The sequence below is a fragment of the Eubalaena glacialis genome, chromosome X, assembly GCF_028564815.1.
Source record: "Eubalaena glacialis isolate mEubGla1 chromosome X, mEubGla1.1.hap2.+ XY, whole genome shotgun sequence".
Classification (NCBI taxonomy): domain Eukaryota; kingdom Metazoa; phylum Chordata; class Mammalia; order Artiodactyla; family Balaenidae; genus Eubalaena; species Eubalaena glacialis.
In genome coordinates, this window is record NC_083736.1 from 101,058,795 (window position 1) to 101,081,840 (window position 23,046).

General features: G+C 39.4%; 1 protein-coding gene across 4 annotated transcripts in view; it reads right to left on the minus strand.

Annotated features, from left to right (window-relative positions):
- Nucleotides 1-23,046, minus strand: part of ACSL4 (acyl-CoA synthetase long chain family member 4) — a 75,570-nt gene that overhangs the window by 37,419 nt on the left and 15,105 nt on the right. For all 4 annotated transcript variants that reach the window (XM_061179492.1, XM_061179494.1, XM_061179493.1 and 1 more), the window contains exon 2: nucleotides 10,519-10,571. The gene's annotated coding sequence lies outside the window, so the exon portion shown is untranslated. The remainder of the gene's footprint in view (nucleotides 1-10,518; nucleotides 10,572-23,046) is intronic.

The following is a 23,046-nucleotide window of genomic DNA, read 5'->3' on the forward strand; positions in this document are numbered from 1 at the left end:
TACCAGAAGTACCACCTCAGGCTCACCCTCGGGGCTGAAGAAGTAGAAGACAGCTTTTGAAGGGCTTACAATCTAGCTAGATTTAAATTGTATTGTATGTGTTCAGTCATTCATGTTGTTATATACACTTAATCTTTTAAACAGATTTGCCTTAAGTCTTGGAGGTAGGGAAACATCCACTTAATCCTCATAGTACAGAGACACATACACATAAACACACACACACAGAGTACACAAGGCTCAAAGAACATTCAGGTAAAGAGAGATCAGAGAGGTCATTTAGTCCAGAAGTTTTCTAATTCTTTCTGGTGGTACTGGGGGCCAGGGGGCGAGGCATGGCTCATTCGTTTGAATAAAATCTTATGTGGATGTGAAAACACAAGTACAGATAAAAGCAAAAGGCAGAGTTGCTTTGGTGGGGGCACACTGGAACCTCCATTTCAGCTGAATATTTGAGCCACTGATATTGTCTAATCTTTCATCTCAAAGAGAAGCAAATGTGTGACAGTACAAACTGTAACCAAGGCCTGTCCCCAAGTCTGGTGCTCTTTCAAGCTCCCCAGCCAGGCTCTGCCCAGTTCTGCCTATCATCTAAAAATCCTTCCTTATCAAAGGTTTCCCAGTGTTACATCCAGCCTATTGATAAATTCATTAAAAAAAAAAAAGATCTGAACACCTACTATGTGTAAGTTTTGAGCACTTAACACAAAGATGAGTAAAACATGCTCTCAATCCTTTATATGCACGTGTGCATGTACATATGTGTCCATATGTATGGTAGGGTGCAGGGAGATGAGTTCACAAATATATACAGTAGAATATGATAGATCCCATCAGAGAAACAAGAACAAAACGCTAAAGGTATTCAAAAGAGGGATGAGATTACATCCAGTTTGGGGGGGACAAAAAGAGGGAGGAAGGAGAACCATCCAGAAAGGTTTCACAAAATAGCACAGTATTTGGAGTCGGTATGAAGGATGGATATGTTTTCAAAAGGAGAGGACAAAGATTGGGAAGTGAGGACAGTCCTCATGGACTGGGGAATGGATGGGGGCAGAACTGCAGGATGTATCAGAAAACAGCCAAGTAGAGTAGCAGACGCTCTCGAGCTTTCTATGTAAAGTGCTGTTCCCCTTTTATGATCTAAGTCAATGGGAAAATTGAATTATTTCAGAGTCAACGTTACTAGAACGCCACTATACTGTAAGAGACACGTGTATGATGATTTGGCAGCTCAAGACTAAGCACCCTGCTATTATTTTAGGGGAAAATGAATTGTTCTCTAAAGAAGGGAAAGTCTGATATCCTGGGTGGTAAATGGACTAAACAAAGTTAGGAGGTCTGGCTTCTAACCTCAGCGTCTGCTCTTATGTGTGACTTCGGGTGAGATATATGACCTCTCACCTAAAAGCTCTGTACCAGTGGCATTGTGTGTAAAACAGGAATACCGCTTGTGTCATCTACTTCATGGCACTGTTGGGAGAATCCTTCGTCGGATCCAGCTTCGATTTCGTGAGTGTTAATAATCAGTTCCTGGAATACACTTCCGACCCGCTTGCATCTCTCCCTCTTCGTGGTACTCACTCGGCTAAACCACAACCTGGTTAAATCCTGTCCGCCACCTAATCTGCACTTGTCCCCATGCAGCTGAATTTGGCTGGAGAAACACCCAGCTGTACTGAACATCCCCCTTTAGATCCGTGATTGCTCCCTCAGATGGACCCTTGAAGCTGCACAGAAACCGTGCTGCCCTGCTCTAGGCCACCCGCAGGCTTGCTCTCCTGGGGTTACCCTTTGTTCTCTCTCTTCAGACCACGAGGCTCCTCCGCCATCCTCATTCTCAGCTGCTGACCTGGCTTCCCACTTGGCTGAGAAAACTAAAACCGTCTGAAGAGAACTTCCAGACTCCCATCTACTCGGATCTGTGGCCACGTGCTCTCTTCTCTCCCGTGACTAGAGATGGACTAGTGATGCCCCTAGCTAAGGCCGACCCCTTCACTTGTGTGTGACACCCCTGTCTAGACCACAAAGACCTGGCGGCACCACTCTACCGATTCTTCCCTCTATCTCCTGCCTCATTAATTTTTCCGGCTCTACTGAATCGGTCCCATCAGCATCCTAACAGGCTATTATTTCTTTCATCTTAAAAACCACTCCCGCTCTTGTACCTTCTTCTCTGGCTACGGCCCCATTTCTTCTCCTTCTCTGCAGGAGAAGGAGAAGAGTTGTCTCTGTGCTCTGTCACCCAGTTCCCTCCTCCTATTCTCTCTTGAACCCACTACGCTCGGGCTTTCCCCTCTACCACTCCACAAAATTGCTCTGATCAAGGTCACCGATGACTTCCACGTTGTCAGATCCCAAGGTCAACTAAAGCTCAGTCCTCATCCCCTTTGACCCACCACCAGCCTTTAGCCCCGTTGACCCCTCTTTTCCTGCTGGAAACTTCTTCACTTGGCTTCCAGGAGACCCCATTCTTCAGGTTTTCTTCCGACTTCCCTGGCCATTCCTTCTCCATCTTCTTTGCTGCTTCTTCCTCATCTCCCTGACCTCTAAATGCTATAGTGCTCAGTCTTTGAACCTTTTCTTTATCTATGCTCACTCCCATGGTGATCTCATTTAGTCTCACAGCTTTAAATAGCATATATATGGTGATGACTCTCAAAATGTTCCCCCCTTAGCCTGGAGGTCTCCCTTAGGCACCTAGGTTTGTATATCCAACTGTTTCCTCAACAGATCCATTTAGATATCAGTTACATATTCAAATTTAATACATATGTTGAAAATTGAGCCACTGATCGTCCTCCCACAAACCTAGCACACCCAGTCTTGCCCGTTTCTGTAGTTCCAGTTGCTTTGACCAAAAGTCTTCGATGACCAGGTTCACTTTCACTCCCCTCTCTTTCTCACACATTCCACACCCAATTCAACAGCAAATCCTACCAGCTCTACTTACAAAACAGATATCAAATTCAACTACTTCTCACCACCTCTACTGCTACCATCCTGGCTCAAGCCACTATCCTCTCTCACCTGGATAAATGCAATAGCCAATCTGACCTCCCTGCTTCCACCTTCATAATAAATTCTAAACTCAGCAGCCACAGTGCTCTAGTTCAAGTGCAAGTTAGATCATACCATTCCTCTGCCCAAAACCTTTCAAAGAATCCCCATATGACTCATTCAGAAACACAGTCCTTACTCTGACCTAGGAGATGGGATCTGTCCTCCACCTCAAGTTTCCATCTTCATCTCCGACACTTTTCCCTGTCTCATTCTGCTACCGTCCCACTTGTTCCTTGCTGTTTCTGGGACACACCAAGCATGACCCTGCCTCAGGGCCCTTGTACATGCTATTCTCTCTGCCTGGAATGTACTTCTAAGATACCTGCACAGCTTATTCCCTCACCTTCTTTTTGTCTTTACTCAAATATCACCTTCTCAGTGAGGCCTTCTCTAGCCACTCCAAAATCGAACCCCAAGACCTCCTATCCCTTTCTCGCTTTATTATTCTCCTTAGTACTTGTAACTACTATGTCATATGCTTTATTTGTCATGTTTATTATGAATGCCCCCATTAGAACATAAAAGCTCCATGAGGCAGAGAGTTTATTGTTTGCTGCTGAATCCTCCTACAACAGTACCTCTGTGTGTTAACTGTTCAATAAACTTGTTGACTGAAATAAGAATGGACATGGAGGGACTTCCCTGGTGGTCCAGAGGTTAAGAATCTGCCTGCCAATGCAGGGGACATGGGTTAGATCCCTGGTCCGGGAAGATCCCATATGCCGTGGGGCAACTAAGCCCGTGCGCCACAACTACTGAGCCTGCGCTCTAGAGCCCATGAGCCACAACTACTGAGCCCACGTGCCACAACTACTGAAGCCCGAGCGCCTAGAGCCTGTGCTCCGCAACAAGAGAAGCCACCGCAATGAGAAGCGTGCGCACTGCAATGAAGAGTAGCCCCCACTCGCCGCAACTAGAGAAAGCCCGTGCGCAGCAATGAAGACCCAGCGCAGCCAAAAGAAAAAAAAAAAGAATGGACATGGATTGCTCTGAAACTACAAAGTAAAAACGGACGTAAGTGCAATAGCTGGAAGACAACCAACCTCAGTCATCTTTTTAAAAAATCACTTGTCCATGCCAACACTCTAGGAAATGGTATACTCTTAAAGTCCCTGGTAATTAATTTGAACATGTGTTTAGTTGCTTGAGAGAAAATAAGAAACTGGAAAAACTGCCTGTTACATGGAGGGAAAAGACAGTTGTTATAAAAGAGGGTTACAGAATTTTTACTATGTGCTTTTTCACGGATGCCTTTCAGAGGGGAATGCTGTCCTGCCATGTATGAAGAGAAATACTGCTGTCCCACCAGGAGGACATAAACTCTGAGTTGTGCTTCCTTGAAATCAAGTGATGCATTTGTATTTCAGCTATAAAAGGGCAGGGCATCAGCTTCAGCCAGGGGATAGCTAATCATTCCTGTTGATGTTCGGCATTCTATATGAGAATCAGATTAATAACCACTTACTGAGCCTGTACTAGGAGCTAGGCACTGTGCTCAGTCCTTTAGATACATTATTTCATTTAGTCCATCAGAAAACCCTTTTGAAGTAATACCCTGATGACATAGCTGATGATATAACAGTCTCAGACAGATCATTTGCCCAAGTTAACACAGCTAAGTAGGGATTTGGACCCAGGTCTATCTGATTTTAAAGTCCATACTTTTAGCTGTACTGTCTGTGACCTTGGTCATACTGGTATAATCTAAATGGGTGAGAGTGACAAACTTTGTATATGAAAAAAATCCTGATGACAACTTTGAGCACTGATCTGTCCTACAGCCTAAGGCATTTTTATAGGGAAAAAAGGCCCTTTAGGTGTCTAGTAAGTCCTAGAAGTGTAAGTGAAAATCAGATGCAATTTTTTTTATTTTGAGGTCAAGTTTAATGTTAAGTATTTCATTCCAGTTACTTCAAACGCTCTGAGATAGTTAGGTTAAACACAAAAAGCATTAGTAATACATTAAGCTCTAGTACACAAAGTAAACAAATACTACATACTGATTAAAGTCTGAATTTAAAAGAAATCATCTCTCCCAGCAGCATGTGACACAACACCCATTTAAGAATTAAAGAGAAAAACTAATAAACTGAAGTCAATGCCAAGACACTTTTTTCCAAAAGTTTTATAAAATAGACTAAACGAAGCAAGGATGCACACATCTACCAAGCTGAAACACGTGGTAGGGCAAATTAACTTCATCTGTCCTTGATATAATACCTTATGAAAACACAAAAAATATAAACTTGATAATCAATGATTAACTATGTCAGTGCTACTTTAAGAAATCACATTTTCAAATCACACATCACTTAAGGGTAATTTAAACACCAAATAAAGAGATAATTTGCCTTCTGAAAAGGATAAGCTGTATTCACTAAACTTTAAATCAGAAAATTATAAAAAATCCAAGAGATTAAACAGGTAAGCATACCGGTTGCACTTTAAAAGATCATACTTCTACATAGATATTACATCACCAAGACTTCTGTAAAGGGCTGGGGTGCTTTTTTTAAAAATCCTATTTTCTTTCACACACTATTAAAAAGCTCCAAATGATTTTAAAACATATAGGAGAAAGCTCATATACATGTTAAAGAAATTGGTTGCCTTTGGTTCATGAAATCAAACTTTACAGGAGCTACATTACAATATAATTAACTTTATATTTTAATATTAAAACTTTTAACATTAAAACATTTGTAGACAAATGACTTATTTAGCCATTTTGTAGGAAAATGGCTAAATAAGTCACTACAACTCAGCTACCTGGCCACCGTGATGTGAAACTGTATCATGGTAGAAAACAAACAAAACAACTTCACTCTCCTCTTCAGTAGTAAATATACCTTATAAGTGAGATTAATAAAAGAACTCAAAGACTGATAAATCTGTTGAAGACTGAAATCTTAGTCATTCAGTCAACTCTTGACACTAAACCTAAAACATTAAAATTAACATTTTAACATTAAAACTTTTTAAGTGTTACTATTTTAAGAAAATAAAAGTCATTAAGAGTAGCTAGCAGGATCTTTTGCTAGCAGGCAGTCTACAAGACTGAATAATCATGTGAAATATACATCCGCCTGTCCGTTGTAGGTCTCATCTGACTCAAAGTTAGTAAGCCAATATAATAAATATGAAATAGCTTATACAAGCCAACTTTTAACCCGGTATACAGTAATTATAATAAATATATTTGAAAACTGAAAAAAGCAAAACAAAAACACCTAGGGTGAATATATAGATGCTCTCTAACACCACATTGCACCTGTGCCTAGCTAGTTTGACTAGGAGTGTCTCACAACTATGACTGATCTTTGGGTGTGTCTCTAACAAGATTAACCAAACCCGTTTACTTCATCACCTGGACAGGTATTAACTCCTGAAGTCGCCATCCTGCTAGTCTCTTCCCACCTTTCCCCAGCAAAGAAAGCACCTCAGCTGCCATGTTGAAGATGCTCTTTCTTGTTCTAGCACGTGTTCCCTCCCATAACGCCTTAAGAACATCCTCAGCATTCATGCATCAGATAATGCTTTTTCTAGGTCATCGGATAGTATATAATTGGGACCCTACTCATATGTGTTGCAATGAGATCTAGGAGCCCACGTTGTGCTTCTGCACTTCACACACAGTGTGTATAATTACATATCTCTTCCTCATTTTAAGTGATCGCAACACACGATTTCTTTTTAACATCTTTATTGGAGTATAATTGCTTCACAATGTTTTGTTAGTTTCTGCTGTAAATCAAAGTGAATCAGCTATACGTATACATATATCCCCATATCCCCTCCCTCTTGCGTCTCCCTCCCACCCTCCCTATCCCACCCCTCTAGGTGGTCACAAAGCACCAAGCTGATCTCCCTGTGTGATGCAGCTGCTTCCCACTAGCTATCTATTTTACATTTGGTACTGTATATATGTCAATGCTACTCTCTCACTTCGTCCCAGCTAGCTTTCCAAAGTTGAGAGTGGGCTGGATATAATTTAATCCAAAGCTTACATGTAAGGAATTTTGAGGATATATCATGCTAGAAGTGGCACCTACTGACAAAGCATGATGTTACAATCCAACTTTATCAGACATCATGAAAAAGGGGAGACAAACTAAGTTCTAGGAGTTATGTGTTTAGAGAGAAATGTAAGGGTTCAGTGCTATAGAAGGGAAGCAGCCAGCACAATGACAATTCCGGTGTTCTACAGCTGCTGCTAAAGAGGATCTGCCACAGGTCCCTGTAGACAAAACCCTGCTGCTACATTAGACGGCCCATCACGCATGGTGTAGACTTGAATTTTGTCTGTAAAGTCTTCCATTTACTGGATATTTTTTCTTTATGATCTTAACATTAGTTAATCAAAAACAACTGGGCTACAGATCTGGCCTTTCAAATTAGCTCACAGTTACAAATGTGTTTCATCTGAGTGAGAAATATGCAGACTCTACTGTCATCTTACCTATTTGTTACTCATCTGTCTTCTATCATCTTATCTACTAATTATAATAAAGTAATACAACTGTGGGCTGCCAACCATGAACTCAGGTTCAAATAAAAATCTGTAACCAGCAGTGATACTTCCCACGGGAGTACCTTTGTGTTATAGGGAGAATTTTGCAACTTACATCTTTTTTGGCCACATGCCCTATCTTCCACCTTTGCTAGAGGAGGGACCAGTTTAATAGGTTGGTTCTCTGCTAATGTTGTTTCCCAGTACTTCACACTGTTAAAAGTTATGCAGCAATGTAGTCTTAAACCATTTCTTACAAAATGGCTAAATAAGTCACTACGACTCAGCTACCTGGCCACCATGACGTGAAACTGTATCATGGTAGAAAACAAAACAAAACAAAACAAAAAAGCTTCACTCTGCGCTTCAGTAGTAAATATTCCTTATAAATGAGGTTAATAAAAGAACTCAAAGAGTGATAAATCTTTTGAAGACTGAAATCTTATAGCCGTTCAGTCAACTCTTAAATATTAGTGTTGGTAAGAAAAGGGCACAGGTATTCCAAAGACAACGAAAAATTCAATACGTATTTTTAAATTAACATTATTATTAATTCAATATGTATTTAAATTATTAACATTATTATTAATTCAATATGTATTTAAATTATTGACATTGCATTAGTGTGTGCCTGACATTTGAGAAATTAAAGAATTCTTAACTAAAGAAGGAAGCCACATGAAGTCAAACACAAGAAGCCATGGAAAAGTACTCCTAGAGGTAATGTCTCCATGTTAGGGATGGGTAATACTTTCCATTCTGTTCTCTCTTCACGTTCATTTGTTTACCTGGCCCATGCGAGCTTCACAAACGTGAGTGAGGCAAGGGAGATGAGGGAATTAGGTACTTCTGTTTTGAAGTGTATTTGGGGATAGCCAAGGCAGAGCTATGCCAATTGAAGAGGAGTCTCCAAAGTGTCTGTTGACTCCTGAACACAACTGGCCAGATGGTCTCGCTAAGGCTCCTGGCAAGTCCAGCTCTTCACCTTGGTAGTTTTTTCTGTTACACATCTAGATGGGCTGCAGGCCAACTACTATAAGTATTTATCTATGTGTGTAGGATGTGTGTGTGTGTGTGTGTGTGTGTGTGTGTGTGTGTGTGTGTGTAGGGGTGGGGGGAGGGGGGGAGAGCGAGAGAGAGAGAGAGAGAGAGAGAGAAAGAGAAAACAGACTTTCTGGATAAATAACTATAGAAGCCTGAATACTACAGCCCTCACAATTGCACTATGGTCTATTTCCCAAAGGAAACACTAAACTTATTGGTATCTTCTTTGTCAATCATGGGATAGCATGCTGCCTATGTAGCTGAATTCAGGGACAACTAATTCTGGCCTGTTGATGAAAATCTTTGGTCATGTTCAAGATTTTTCTAATGCAGGCTGATCAGTAGACTTTAAGCCTTAGCTTTACAAGAACATTGAGTGTTTTGAATTAGCACATAAGAACTACTAGATCTTCTGTTTCAATTTCGTAATCTATTATAATGAAAGCAATTCTCAGAAGACCAGAAATACAAGAGAGGCAGCAGTGTATACAGGGCTTTGGTCCTAGATCAGCAGCTTGCTGAGCTGCACTACCTGGAACAAATTAAACAACCTCCTGTCTGTTTCCTCATCTGTACAATGAGAGAGTTGGATTCAGATTTTAAGATATCATGGACCAGTAAAAGTTTTAAAAACAAAGAAGGCAGCAATGACACAGCTGCCAATTTTTTTTTTTTTGGCCAGGTATGGACATAAAAACAAAAAACATAAACCTATCATTTACTATCACCATCATTTCATAAAATACAGAATGCGTCTAACTCCTCAAAATTAGGAGGATATATCTTATAATAAGAAGCAATCCTTTAAATGGAAAAAGTTTAGCTTTAAAAATCTCATGGCCTGGGGCTTCCCTGGTGGCGCAGTGGTTGAGAATCTGCCTGCCAATGCAGGGGACACGGGTTCGAGCCCCGGTCCCGGAAGATCCCACATGCCGCGGAGCACCTAGGCCCGTGAGCCACAACTACTGAGCCTGCGCGTCTGGAGCCTGTGCTCTGCAACAAGAGAGGCCGCGATAGTGAGAGGCCCGCGCACCGCGATGAAGAGTGGCTCCCACTTGCCGCAACTAGAGAAAGCCCTCGCACAGAAACGAAGACCCAACACAGCCAAGAATAAATAAATAAATTAATTAATTAAAAAAAAATCTCATGGCCTGTTGTCTTTATTTTCCTCACTTCACCATGGACCAGTAAAAACTCTTCACTGGCGAGGGCATGGTCTAAAGGTCAATGTTTGGGAACCCCTGGACTACGTAATTTTCAAGGTCCAAGGCTCAAACACTAAAATTCTAACTTTAGGTGCTCTGTTGTATTTCTTTCATTCTATATTATAGTCTAGAGTAGGTGCCTCAGTGAAGGACAGTATAGATGCTTAGATTTTTGAAGATCAGAAATATATGTAAATCAGTTTGAGAAACAGTAACTAGAATAAGCTTCAATTTATTGGAGAAAATATACACTACTACAGATTCAACTTCATCAGTATTAATGAACCATTCACTGGACACTTACACTTATTAAGCTCATTTTACGGATGAGGAAATTGAGGCAAAGGGAAGCTAAATAGCTTGTCAAAGACACACCATCCCAGTAGCCAGAATTGGAACTCCAATCTGTGACTCCATTTTCTGGTAATACTCAAAAGAAAAAGATTGTATTTGGATTTTAAGTATCACTTCCCCTTTCATAAGTGAGTGACAGATAGTTTAAATTTTAGAAGTTGCCCAGAGTAAAAAGCTTTCTTATTTTACTTTCCCAAATATTGCTTTTTTAACACAAACATAAATACTGGCAGGGCTTTTCTAATATAAAGAGAGGAAAAATGCCTGTTAGTTTGGTCGCTTAGTTTTCTCCAAAAGCCGACAAGATTGCAAATATAGAATTTTTAAAGGACAAATACTTACAGATTTCCTCTTTTTCTCTTAAGAAGAACCCGTATATCTTTCGTGATTCCAATCTGCAATAAGAGACAACATTTATGTGTATAGTGACATGAGAAAAGATCCCCTTTAAAAAGAAACCTCGGACTTCCCTGGTGGCACAGTGGTTAAGAATCCGCCTGCCAACCCAGGGGACACGGGTTCAAGCCCTGGTCTGGGAAGATCCCTCATGCTGCAGAGCAACTAAGCCCGTGCACCACAACTACTGAGCCTGCGCTCTAGAGCCCGCAAGCCACAACTACTGAGCCCACGTGCCACAACTACTGTAGCCCGTGCGCCCAGAGCCCGTGTTCTGCAGCAAGAAAAGCCACCGCAATGAGAAGCCCATGCACCGCAACAAAGAGTAGCCCCCACTCGCCACAACTAGAGAAAGTCTGCACACAGCAACGAAGACCCAATGCAGCCAAAAATAAAAATAAAAATAAATAAATAAATTTTTTAAAATAAATAACTAAATAAAAAGAAATCTCACGTGCTGTTTCACATTACCTGTGCATGATAAGCCAGGTACCAAAGGAAAAACAAGAAATGACTAAAAGTCGTGCTATCGGGATCTCACAAAAGTAACTGAGCCTGGCTCTAAGAAACAGTAATCAAAACTCTACAAGTGGGGTTTACTCCAGGAATGCAAGGATTCCTCAGTATACGCAAATCAATCAATGGGATACACCATATTAACAAATTGAAGAATAAAAACCATATGATCATCTCAATAGATGCAGAAAAAGCTTCTGACAAAATTCAACACCCATTTATGATAAAAACCCTCCAGAAAGCAGGCATAGAGGGAACTTACCTCAACATAATAAAGGCCGTATATCACAAACCCACAGCCAACATCCTTCTCAATGGTGAAAAACTGAAACCATTGCCTCTAAGATCAGGAACAAGACAAGGATGTCCACTCTCACCACTATTATTCAACATAGTTTTGGAAGTTTTAGCCACAGCAATCAGAGAAGAAAAAGAAATAAAAGGAATCCAAATCGGAAAAGAAGAAGTAAAACTGTCACTGTTTGCAGATGACATGATACTATACATAGAGAATCCTAAACATGCTACCAGAAAACTGCTAGAGCTAATCAACGAATTTGGTAAAGTAGCAGGACACAAAATTAATGCACAGAAATCTCTTGCATTCCTATACACGAAGGATGAAAAATCTGAAAGAGAAATTAAGGAAACACTCCCATTTACCACTGCAACAAAAAGAATAAAATACCTAGGAATAAACCTACCTAAGGAGACAAAATACCTGTATGCAGAAAACTATAAGACACTGATGAAAGAAATTAAAGATGATACAAACAGATGGAGACATATACCGTGTTCTTGGATTGGAAGAATCAACATTGTGAAAATGACTCTACTACCCAAAGCAATCTACAGATTCAGTGCAATCTCTATCAAACTACCAATGGCATTTTTCACAGAACTAGAACAAAAAATTTCACAATTTGTATGGAAACACAAAAGACCCCGAATAGCCAAAGCAATCTTGAGAAAGAAAAACGGAGCTGGAGAAATCAGGCTCCTGGACTTCAGACTATACTACAAAGCTACAGCAATCAAGACAGTATGGTACTGGCACAAAAACAGAAATATAGATCAATGGAACAGATAGAAAGCCCAGAGATAAACCCATGCACATATGGTCACCTTATTTTTGATAAAGGAGGCAAGAATATACAATGGAGAAAAGACAGCCTCTTCAATAAGTGGTACTGGGAAAACTGGACAGCTACAAGTACCATTATATTTTAGAATGATGATAATCAATTTTAGCCAAACAGAAAATCCTTCATTTTACTCCTAAGTCAAAAATTATTCTTTTCAATGCTAGAAGAACATATAAATTGTATATCCATGACAACAATGAATATTTCTTTATGTAGTTAAATCTGCAGTATCCAGGGGTAAGTTCTTTGTTTCACTTTCTAAGTTTTGAAGCAATGTTTATTTATACTATACCCACTGTCTTTACCCTAGTTCAAAGACAGAGTCTAGTTTGAATGTGAAGAGAAATACTTCAACTCTAGCTAAGAATTCTATTATCACCCATTCTGTTACTTAACTTCTCCCCTTATAATTAGTATGGTAAATTATGTATATAAATTATATATATATACACACATACATATAGTTTTATCATTAGTATGGTTTTATATATATATGCACACATACACACACACACACAATTTGCATAGCACACATATGTAAATTGTGTGTGTATAAAAATGACAAGTACCTAACCTACAATATAAGTACCAGACTTCACCTGGGACGGGAAGATAAACTACATGCATAGAAATTCCACTCCTTACTTCCAAAGTTGCACACTTTCAGAACTGAAATAGGCTTTAAAATGAGAGTAATGAACTAGTCTCTAAAAACAAACCCTCCTCCCTCGCCCCTCCAAATGGACTAAAATAGGGTCAACTTTCTAGAACATTAGGAAAGCATCTTATATGCTTCCCTACACAGCAAAATTAAGAATTTCCTTCTAATCAGTATTGATTAGTTTTACTCTTAAGATGAATGTGAGAATATTAGAAAACAAAAAAAAGTACACTATCCCTAGCCTTTGGATTACCTTGGATGAAACTAACAACAGTATCAAGAGGGAAAGGCACATTCTTTTTAAAAGCTCTCAATAGAACAACTGCATTTAAATAAGAATTTTTTAAAGCAACAAATATCAAAAATCTACTTGTAAGATCCACCTAAGATATAGCTTGACTATTAGGAAACAACCACTGGGGAAGAAAAGTTTTAATAGATGAAAATTGCTGTCACATTGATAATTCTTGACTCAGGACCAGCAATCATTTTTTTTTGTTTTTTTGTTTTTTTGTTTTTTTTATAATTTTTAAATTTTATTCTATTTTTTTATACAGCAGGTACTTGTTAGTCATCAATTTTATACACATCAGTGTATGCATGTCAATCCCAATCATCCAATTCAGCATACCACCATCCCCACCCCCCACGGCTTTCCCCCCTTGGTGTCCATACGTTTGTTCTCTACATCTGTGTCTCAATTTCTGCCCTGCAAACCAGTTCATCTGTACCATTTTTCTAGGTTCCACATACATGCGTTAATATACAATATTTGTTTTTCTCTTTCTGACTTACTTCACTCTGTATGACAGTCTTTAGATCCATCCACGTCTCAACAAATGACTCAATTTCATTCATTTTTATGGCTGAGTAATATTCCATTGTATATATGTACCACATCTTCTTTATCCATTCGTCTGTCGATGGGCATTTAGGTTGCTTCCATGACCTGGCTATTGTAAATAGTGCTGCAATGAACATTGGGGTACATGTGTCTTTTTGAATTATGGTTTTCTCTGGGTATATGCCCAGTAGTGGGATTACTGGACCATATGGTAATTCTATTTTTAGTTTTTTAAGGAACCCATACTGTTCTCCATAGTGGCTGTATCAACTTACATTCCCACCAACAGTGCAAGAGGGTTCCCTTTTTTCCACACCCTCTCCAGCATTTGTTGTTTGCAGATTTTCTGATGATGCCCATTCTAACTGGTGTGAGGTGATACCTCATTGTAGTTTTGATGTGCATTTCTCTAATATTTAGTGATGTTGAGCAGCTTTTCATGTGCTTCTTGGGCATCTGTATGTCTTCTTTGGAGAACTGTCTATTTAGGTCTTCTGCCCATTTTTGCATTGCGTTGTTTGTTTCTTTAATATTGAGCTGCATGAGCTGTTTATATATTTTGGAGATTAATCCTTTGTCCGCTGATTCATTTGCAAATATTTTCTCCCATTCTGAGGGTTGTCTTTTCGTCTTGTCTATGGTTTCCTTTGCTGTGCAAAAGCTTTTAAGTTTGATTAGGTCACATTTGTTTATTTTTGCTTTTATTACCATTACTCTAGGAGGTGGATCAAAAAAGATCTTGCTGTGATTTATGTCAAAGAGTGTTCTTCCTATGTTTTCCTCTAAGAGTTTTATAGTGTCCAGTCTTACATTTAGGTCTCTAATCCATTTTGAGTTTATTTTTGTGTATGGTGTTAGGGAGTGTTCTAATTTCATTCTTTTACATGTAGCTGTCCAGTTTTCCCAGCACCACTTATTGAAGAGACTGTGTTTTCTCCATTGTATATCCTTGCCTCCTTTGGCACAGATTAGTTGACCATAGGTGCGTGGGTTTATCTCTGGGCTTTCTATCTTGTTCCATTGATCTATGTTTCTGTTTTTGTGCCAGTACCATTTTGTCTTGATTACTGTAGCTTTGTAGTATAGTCTGAAGTCAGGGAGTCTGATTCCGCCAGCTAGGTTTTTTTCCCTCAAGACTGCTTTGGCTATTCGGGGTCTTTGTGTCTCCATACAAATTTTAAGATTTTTTGTTCTAGTTCCGTAAAACATGCCATTGGTAATTTGATAGGGACTGCATTGAATCTGTAGATTGCTTTGGGTAGTATAGTCATTTTCACAATATCGATTCTTCCAATCCAAGAACATGGTATATCTCTCCATCTGTTGGTATCATCTTTAATTTCTTTCATCAGTGTCTTATAGTTTTCGGCATACAGATCTTTTGCCTCCCTGGGTAGATTTATTCCTAGGTATTTTATTCTTTTTGTTGCAATGGTAAATGGGAGTGTTTCCTTAATTTCTCTTTCAGATTTTTCATCCTTCGTGTATAGGAATGTAAGAGATTTCTGTGCATTAATTTTGTATCCTGCTACTTTACCAAGTTCATTGATTAGCTCTAGCAGTTTTCTGGTGGCATCTTTAGGATTCTCTATGTATAGTATCATGTCATCTGCAAACAGTGACAGTTTTACTTCTTCTTTTCCAATTTGGATTCCTTTTATTTCTTTTTCTTCTCTGATTGCCATGGCTAGGACTTCCAAAACTATGTTGAATAATAGTGGTGAGGGTGGACATCCTTGTCTTGTTCCTGATCTTAGAGGAAATGCTTTCAGTTTTTCACCATTGAGAATGATGTTTGCTGTGGGTTTGTCATATATGGCCTTTATTATGTTGAGGGAGGTGCCCTCTATGCCCACTTTCTGGAGAGTTTTTATAATAAATCGGTGTTGAATTTTGTCAAAAGCTTTTTATGTATCTATTGAGATGATCATATGGTTTTTATTCTTCCATTTGTTAATATGGTGTATCACATTGATTGATTTGCGTACATTGAAGAATCCTTGCATTCCTGGGATAAATCCCACTTGATCATGGTGTATGATCCTTTTAATATGTTGTTGGATTCTGTATGGTAGTATTTTGTTGAGGATTTTTGCATCTATATTCATCAGTGATATGGGTCTGTAATTTTCTTTTTTTGTAGTATCTTTGTCTGGTTTTGGTATCAGGGTGATGGTCATCTCATAGAATGCATTTGGGAGTGTTCCTTCCTCTGCAATTTTTTGGAAGAGTTTGAGAAGGATGGGTGTTAGCTCTTCTCTAAACGTTTGATAGAATTCACCTGTGAAACCATCTGGTCCTGGAATTTTGTTTGTTGGAAGATTTTTAATCACAGTTTCAATTTCATTACTTGTGATTGGTCTGTTCATATTTTCTATTTCTTCCTGGTTCAGTCTTGGAAGGTTATACCTTTCTAAGAATTTGTCCATTTCTTCTAGGTTGTCCGTTTTATTGGCACAGAGTTGCTTGTAGTAGTCTCTTAGGATGCTTTGTATTTCTGCCGTGTCTGTTGTAACTTCTCCGTTTTCATTTCTAATTTTATTGCTTTGAGTCCTCTCCCTCTTTTTCTTGATGAGTCTGGCTAATGGTTTATCAATTTTGTTTATCTTTTCAAAGAACCAGCTTTTAGTTTTATTGATCTTTGCTATTGTTTTCTTTGTTTCTATTTCATTTATTTCTGCTCTGATCTTTATGATTTCTTTCCTTCTGCTAACTTTGGGTTTTGTTTGTTCTTCTTTCTCTACTTCCTTTAGGTGTAAGGTTAGATTGTTTATTTGAGATATTTCTTGTTTCTTGAGGTAGGCTTGTATAGCTACAAACTTCCCTCTTAGAACTGCTTTTGCTGCATCCCATAGGTTTTGGATCGTCGTGTTTTCATTGTCATTTGTCTCTAGGTATTTTTTGATTTCCTCTCTGATTTCTTCAGTGATCTCTTGGTTATTTAGTAACGTTTTGTTTAGCCTCCATGTGTTTGTGTTTTTTATGGTTTTTTCCCTGTAATTCATTTCTAATCTCACAGCGTTGTGGTCAGAAAAGATGCTTGATATGATTTCAATTTTCTTAAATTTACTGAGGCTTGATTTGTGACCCAAGATGTGATCTATCCTGGAGAATGCTCCAGGTGCACTTGAGAAGAAAGTGTAATCTGCTGTTTTTGGATGGAATGTCCTATAAATATCAATTCAATCTATCTGGTCTATTGTGTCATTTAAAGCTTCTGTTTCCTTATTTAGTTTCATTTTGGATGATCTGTCCATTGGTGTAAGTGAGGTGTAAAAGACCCCCACTATTATTGTGTTACTGTCGATTTACTCTTTTATAGCTGTTAGCAGTTGCCTTATGTATTGAGGTGCCCCTATGTTGGGTGCATATATATTTATAATTGTTATATCTTCTTCTTGGATTGATCCCTTGATCATTATGTAGTGTCCTTCCTTGTCCCTTGTAACATTCTTTATTTTAAAGTCTATTTTATCTGATATGAGTATTGCTACTCCAGCTTTCTTTTGATTTCCATTTGCATGGAATATCTTTTTCCATCCCCTCACTTTCAGTCTGTATGTGTCCCTAGGTCTGCAGTGGGTCTCTTGTAGACAGCATATAGATGGGTCTTGTTTTTGTATCCATTCAGCAAGCCTGTGTCTTTTGGTTAGAGCATTTAATCCATTCACATTTAAGGTAATTATCGATATATATGTTCCTATGACCATTTTCTTAATTGTTTTGGGTTTGTTTTTGTAGGTCCTTTCCTTCTCATGTGTTTCGAACTTAGAGAAGTTCCTTTCGCATTTGTTGTAGAGCTGGTTTGGTGGTGCTGAATTCTCTTAGTTTTTGCTTGTCTGTAAAGCTTTTGATTTCTCCATCGAATCTGAATGAGATCCTTGCCAGGTAGAGTAATCTTGGTTGTAGGTTCTTCCCTTTCATCACTTTAAGTATATCATGCCACTCCCTTCTGGATTGTAGAGTTTCTGCTGAGAAATCAGCTGTTAACCTTCTGGGAGTTCCCATGTATGTTATTTGTCGTTTTTCCCTTGCTGCTTTCAATAATTGTTCTTTGTCTTTAATTTTTGCCTATTTGATTACTAAGTGTCTCGGCGTGTTTCTCCTTGGGTTTATCCTGTATGGGACTCGCTGCGCTTCCTGGACTTGGGTGGCTATTTCCTTTCCCATGTTAGGGAAGTTTTCGACTATAATCTCTTCCAATATTTTCTCTGGTCCTTTCTCTCTCTCTTCTCCTTCTGGGACCCCTATAATACGAATGTTGTTGCGTTTAATATTGTCCCAGAGGCCTCTTAGGCTGTCTTCATTTCTTTTCATTCTTTTTTCTTTATTCTGTTCCGCAGCAGTGAATTCCTCCATTCTGTCCTCCAGGTCACTTATCCGTTCTTCTGCGTCACTTATCCATTCTTCTGCCTCAGTAATTCTGCTATTGATTCCTTCTAGTGTAGTTTTCATTTCAGTTATTGTATTGTTCATCTCTGTTTGTTTGTTCCTTAATTCTTCTAGGTCTTTGTTAAACATTTCTTGCATCTTCTCGATCTTTGCCTCCGTTCTTTTTCCGAGGTTCTGAATCATCTTCACTATCATTATTCTGAATTCTTTTTCTGGAAGGTTGCCTATCTCCACTTCATTTAGATGTTTTTCTGGGGTTTTATCTTGTTCCTTCATCTGGTACATAGCCCTCTGCCTTTTCATCTTGTCTATCTTTCTGTGAATGTGGTTTTTGTTCCACAGGCTGCAGGATTGTAGTTCTTCTTGCTTCTGCTGTCTGCCCTCTAGGACCAGCAATCTTACAATACTGACTTTAGAAAATGTTTTGGACAAATCGATTGCATAATATCAAACATTGGACTTACCAAGTCTCTTCCTTCCAAGTTTACTCAAGTAGTATGGTGATACATGGGTGACCCTGAATTCACAAGGCCTTTACTAAAACACTACAGAACTGAATAACAGTTGAAAGAAGTATGTGTTATTTTAAGAGACCTTGACCAGGAATTACTGCTGTGTAACAAACCAAATGTTCCAAAATCCTGGACAATTTTTGCCAGAAGTTACATTTTGTTTTCAAAGGCATGACTCAATAAATATACGTACAGAAAGCACTAACATAATGAACAATAAGCACTCATGAAGCAATATTTTTTTATTAATTTTTATTGGAGTATAGTTGCTTTACAATGTTGTGTTAGTTTCTGCTGTACAGCAAAGTACAGTTCGTGAAGCAATAATTTTAGAAGAAAAGTATTAGCATTTTCCTCTACATTAAAGATGAGATTGATAAACTACTTGAAAAGGAAAATTATATTTTTAGAAACACAGACTCTTAGAGCTAAAATATGGCCTGTTTCAACAATTCTCAAAGTATCTGGGGCTGCCAGTTCGTTGTAGTACTACTGTTTATAATATTACATCCCCCACTTTCATTTCTGCCAGGAATAATTTTTATTTGCTGAAACAGACAGCAATGCACTGGGGATCCATCAAAAGTAGTTCCAATTAAGAATAAAGAAATTATTCATTGTTGCCAAATGTATACAGAAAGGCACTTTTTATCCTGTTGACAGAAGTGTAAATTGGTACAAGCTTTATAGAAAGCAATTTGGCAATAGGCATCCGGACGCTTGAAGTCACATATAACCCATGACTGAATAATTTCACTCTCTACTTCTACGAATATCCTAAGGAAATAGTCCGAGATGCACACACACACAAAAAATGTAGACAACAGTCACCATTGTGATATAAATAACAGAAAAACTAGAAACAACATCAAATGCCCAAAAGGAGATTGGTAAAATAATGATCTATCCTTATGATTGAATACTACACAGTCATCAAGTGCAGTGTTGTCAAAGATATTTAAGGATATGAGAAAACGGTCAAGATATATGAAGTGAAATTGGTTTAAGATGCAACTTAACCAAATATATGCAGGCTACAAGCTGAAATGTTAATCTCTGGGTTGTAGAATTATAGGTGATTTTTAGTTTTGTCCTTCTATTTTTCCCTACATTTTCTAAAACTTCTACAGTGAACATATTACTTTTATCATTCAATACATAAGTAGAAAATATAGCAACAGTCTCAACTAATTCTAGCCTGTGTCTGTGTATATATGTGTGTGTTGATAAGTGACAATGAGTATGGCCCTTAAGGCATTTGGCCCTACTCACGTGGTGAAGAGATGCTACAAAAGGAGCCAAAAGTTGACTTCAACCCCACTACGGAAAGAAGATTTGACACTTCTGTTTTTAAACTAGACTCAAAGTAAAATAAACTTCTTTCGCTCATGTAATATGATCTATGAAGCGAGATAAAATGAGTGGGTTTTTTTCTTGCTATAACTACAATGTTAAGTGTTTCCTAAAGCTAAGCATCCCCGTGGTACCCTCTGTCAAAATGTGACTAACAAAAATTGACTACTACTGGCAAGTGAATAGACAATATCAAAAAGCCAGATAATCATGAGGGGTTCCATACAGATGGAAATACTGTATCAATAATTTCCTTAAAGCCCAGAGTTCCACTCACTTATCCTATTAAAACAAACAGGAACTCAAATGCCAGATGATACCAGCATAAGATTTAATAGGTATGAGAAGAGTCATACTGGCACTCCTCTGCCCCATAAGGGAACCATTTTTCAGTTAACCAGACCCAGCCCCCTAATGGGAATTGAGGCCTCCCAGATGAAGGTGTCATGGGCAAAAGGCACCAACTGGGTATCCCTTCTTTGCTTACCACACAGATGATGAGAGGGACAGTGAAGGGAGGGGATTTCAGAAGTCAGCTCTCCATCAGTACCCACTTGTTTACAACCTGAACTCTGGGACCAACTACTCAGAACTTTAGAGGCTATCATCTTACCTAAGAATGTCTTGCTTCAGACGTTCCAATCAACGTTGTATCAGCTTACTAATGTGTACTAGCTGACTTCAAAAAGCAGTAGGAGGCAGAAAAGGCTGAATCATTTCTTTCCCTCAAAGTTTTCATTTCAAAATGTTTCAGGCAACAGTAAAGTATCATTAAGTAATCTCACTTCCTGTAAGGCCCACACAGCTCTGTGTCCTGCAGTAACCTCGACAGGGCCTAGCAGCACCGAGTTCACAATGCCCAAAATTCTAAAAGGAACACAGCTGCTACACATACAATTCCACTGCAATATACAATAATACATTTACTGGAAAATTAATGGTTTTACTCCAAAGTAAAGGGAAAGCTACCTGTGGCTGCTGGTTACCTCAATCCGGTTGAGCCAGTGCTTCTGAAGCTAAGCTCACAAATTTGAGCTCTACGTGAATTGGTTAAAACAAGGGTAATCACATTTCCCAGCTTGCCTAGGTCTGTCCCCTGGTTTACACATGTTGTCCCAGAGTAATTCTTGTCCCCCCGCCTTTTGGCAAAAACATCCCTAATGATGACCCTAGTAATAACCCTAACTCTGGTCGCACGGAGAACAAGGCAAGAATGTGTGGCTACATCAGCAGAAGCCTACCTTCACTACTGGAAAGACACTTCCAAGTACTAAGTCCTGACTGAATCCACAGTCACATACAAACGGGAAAATAAATGAAACAACCAGCTTTGTGCCATTTAACACACACACACACACAAACACACACACACAACTTTTTATTCCAAGTGTTTCAACGGTATCAAATTACAACAATCTTAAATAGTTTACATACAACTATTTATAACCCAACTTCTAAAATCTAGAATTAAACTTTAATTAATAATTTCAAACTAAAGTCAATTCCTCATCTTACAAAGCACACACTTGTATATTAAGTACATAAAGGACAAATTAGATCTGTTGTAAGAAAATATCTCCATGAATAGGTTTTTAATTCATACGACTTTTAAAGACTGTAGTCCTATTTAAGAAGTTGTGTTTACCCTTTCACTAACTTAACCTAAGTCAGAGAAAAGGATATTGCCAAATCAACTTTAGCAAGCAAACAAAAATTCTAGCCTTGCGGGGAATACATACCTTACACTCATTGTTTAAAAATACGACCAATTACAACTTCCCATCTATGATTTTCTGGAAAATATGGGTTAGCAACCGTAGAGTTGCATATCAAATGAGGTATTTGATTCCCAATCAATGATAAAAGACTAAAGCAAACCCGAGACTTTCCCGGCTAACCCAGATGCTGTAAGCTTAAGGAATTTTTCACATTATTTATAAGCTCTAGTTCTTGGAAGAGGCTGTACCCAGTACAGCCTAACGTTCCGTTTTACTAAGAAAGATTTTATTTAACTTGGCCCTTAAAAAGACCACAGATGAACAGGATAAGGCGCTATGCTTCATCAAAGGGTAAAGGAGGGGGGGGGAGCCGGGGAGGGGGGCAGGACAATGAAGCTCCAGTATCTATAACGCAGCGTCCTGCTGAGGTAGTTGTGAGCCAACGTGCTGGAGCCAGACGGCCTGGGTCCAGTTCCTGGCGCTACCACTTACTAGAGTGGGGTGACCTCGGGCAAGTGCTGTGCCCTCTGTGCCTCATTTGCTACAACTCTAAAATGGAGGGAATACTACTCCTACCTCCCGGGACTGGTGTGAAACTTATAAATGAGTTGATCTCACAGCTCGAGCCATCACAAACTTCTTTTAGGTTCTCAAAAGCACGAAGCTTAATGTCTCACCTCTGCATCTAGCACATCCTTTTCTCTCTGCCAAGAACATTCTCTTCTCCCTTTTCCTGGCTTCCTTTAGGTCTCAGTTTGAATGACGCTTCTAAAAAGCCTTCCTTGACCTCCCCGCTTTACGTCAGGTGCCTCCGCTGTTTCCTCTCCCAGCACAGCACCTAAAAGCGTTCAAGTTTCTGTTCCCCGGCTGGGCTGCAAGCTCTTTAAAGACAGAAGTCATCTCTGTCCCCATCGCTGCTATAATCCCCAGAACCTAGCACAGTCCAGGTACACAGTAGGTGCTTACTAAGTAGTTCTTTTTTTTTTTTTTTAATTTGTTTATTATTTATTTATGGCTGTGTTGGGTCCCCGTTTCTGTGCGAGGGCTCCCTCCAGCTGCGGCGAGCGGGGGCCACCCTTCACCGCGGTGCACGGGCCTCCCACCGCCGCGGCCCCTCCCGCTGCGGAGCACAGGCTCCAGACGCGCAGGCCCAGCAGCCGTGGCTCACGGGCCCAGCCACTCCGCGGCACGCGGGATCCTCCCAGGCCAGGGCTCGAACCCGCGCCCCCTGCATTGGCAGGCAGACTCTCGGCCACTGCGCCACCGGGGAAGCCCACTAAGTAGTTCTTGACTGAAATAACAAGTCATACTAAAGAGGAAGGAAACCAAAGAA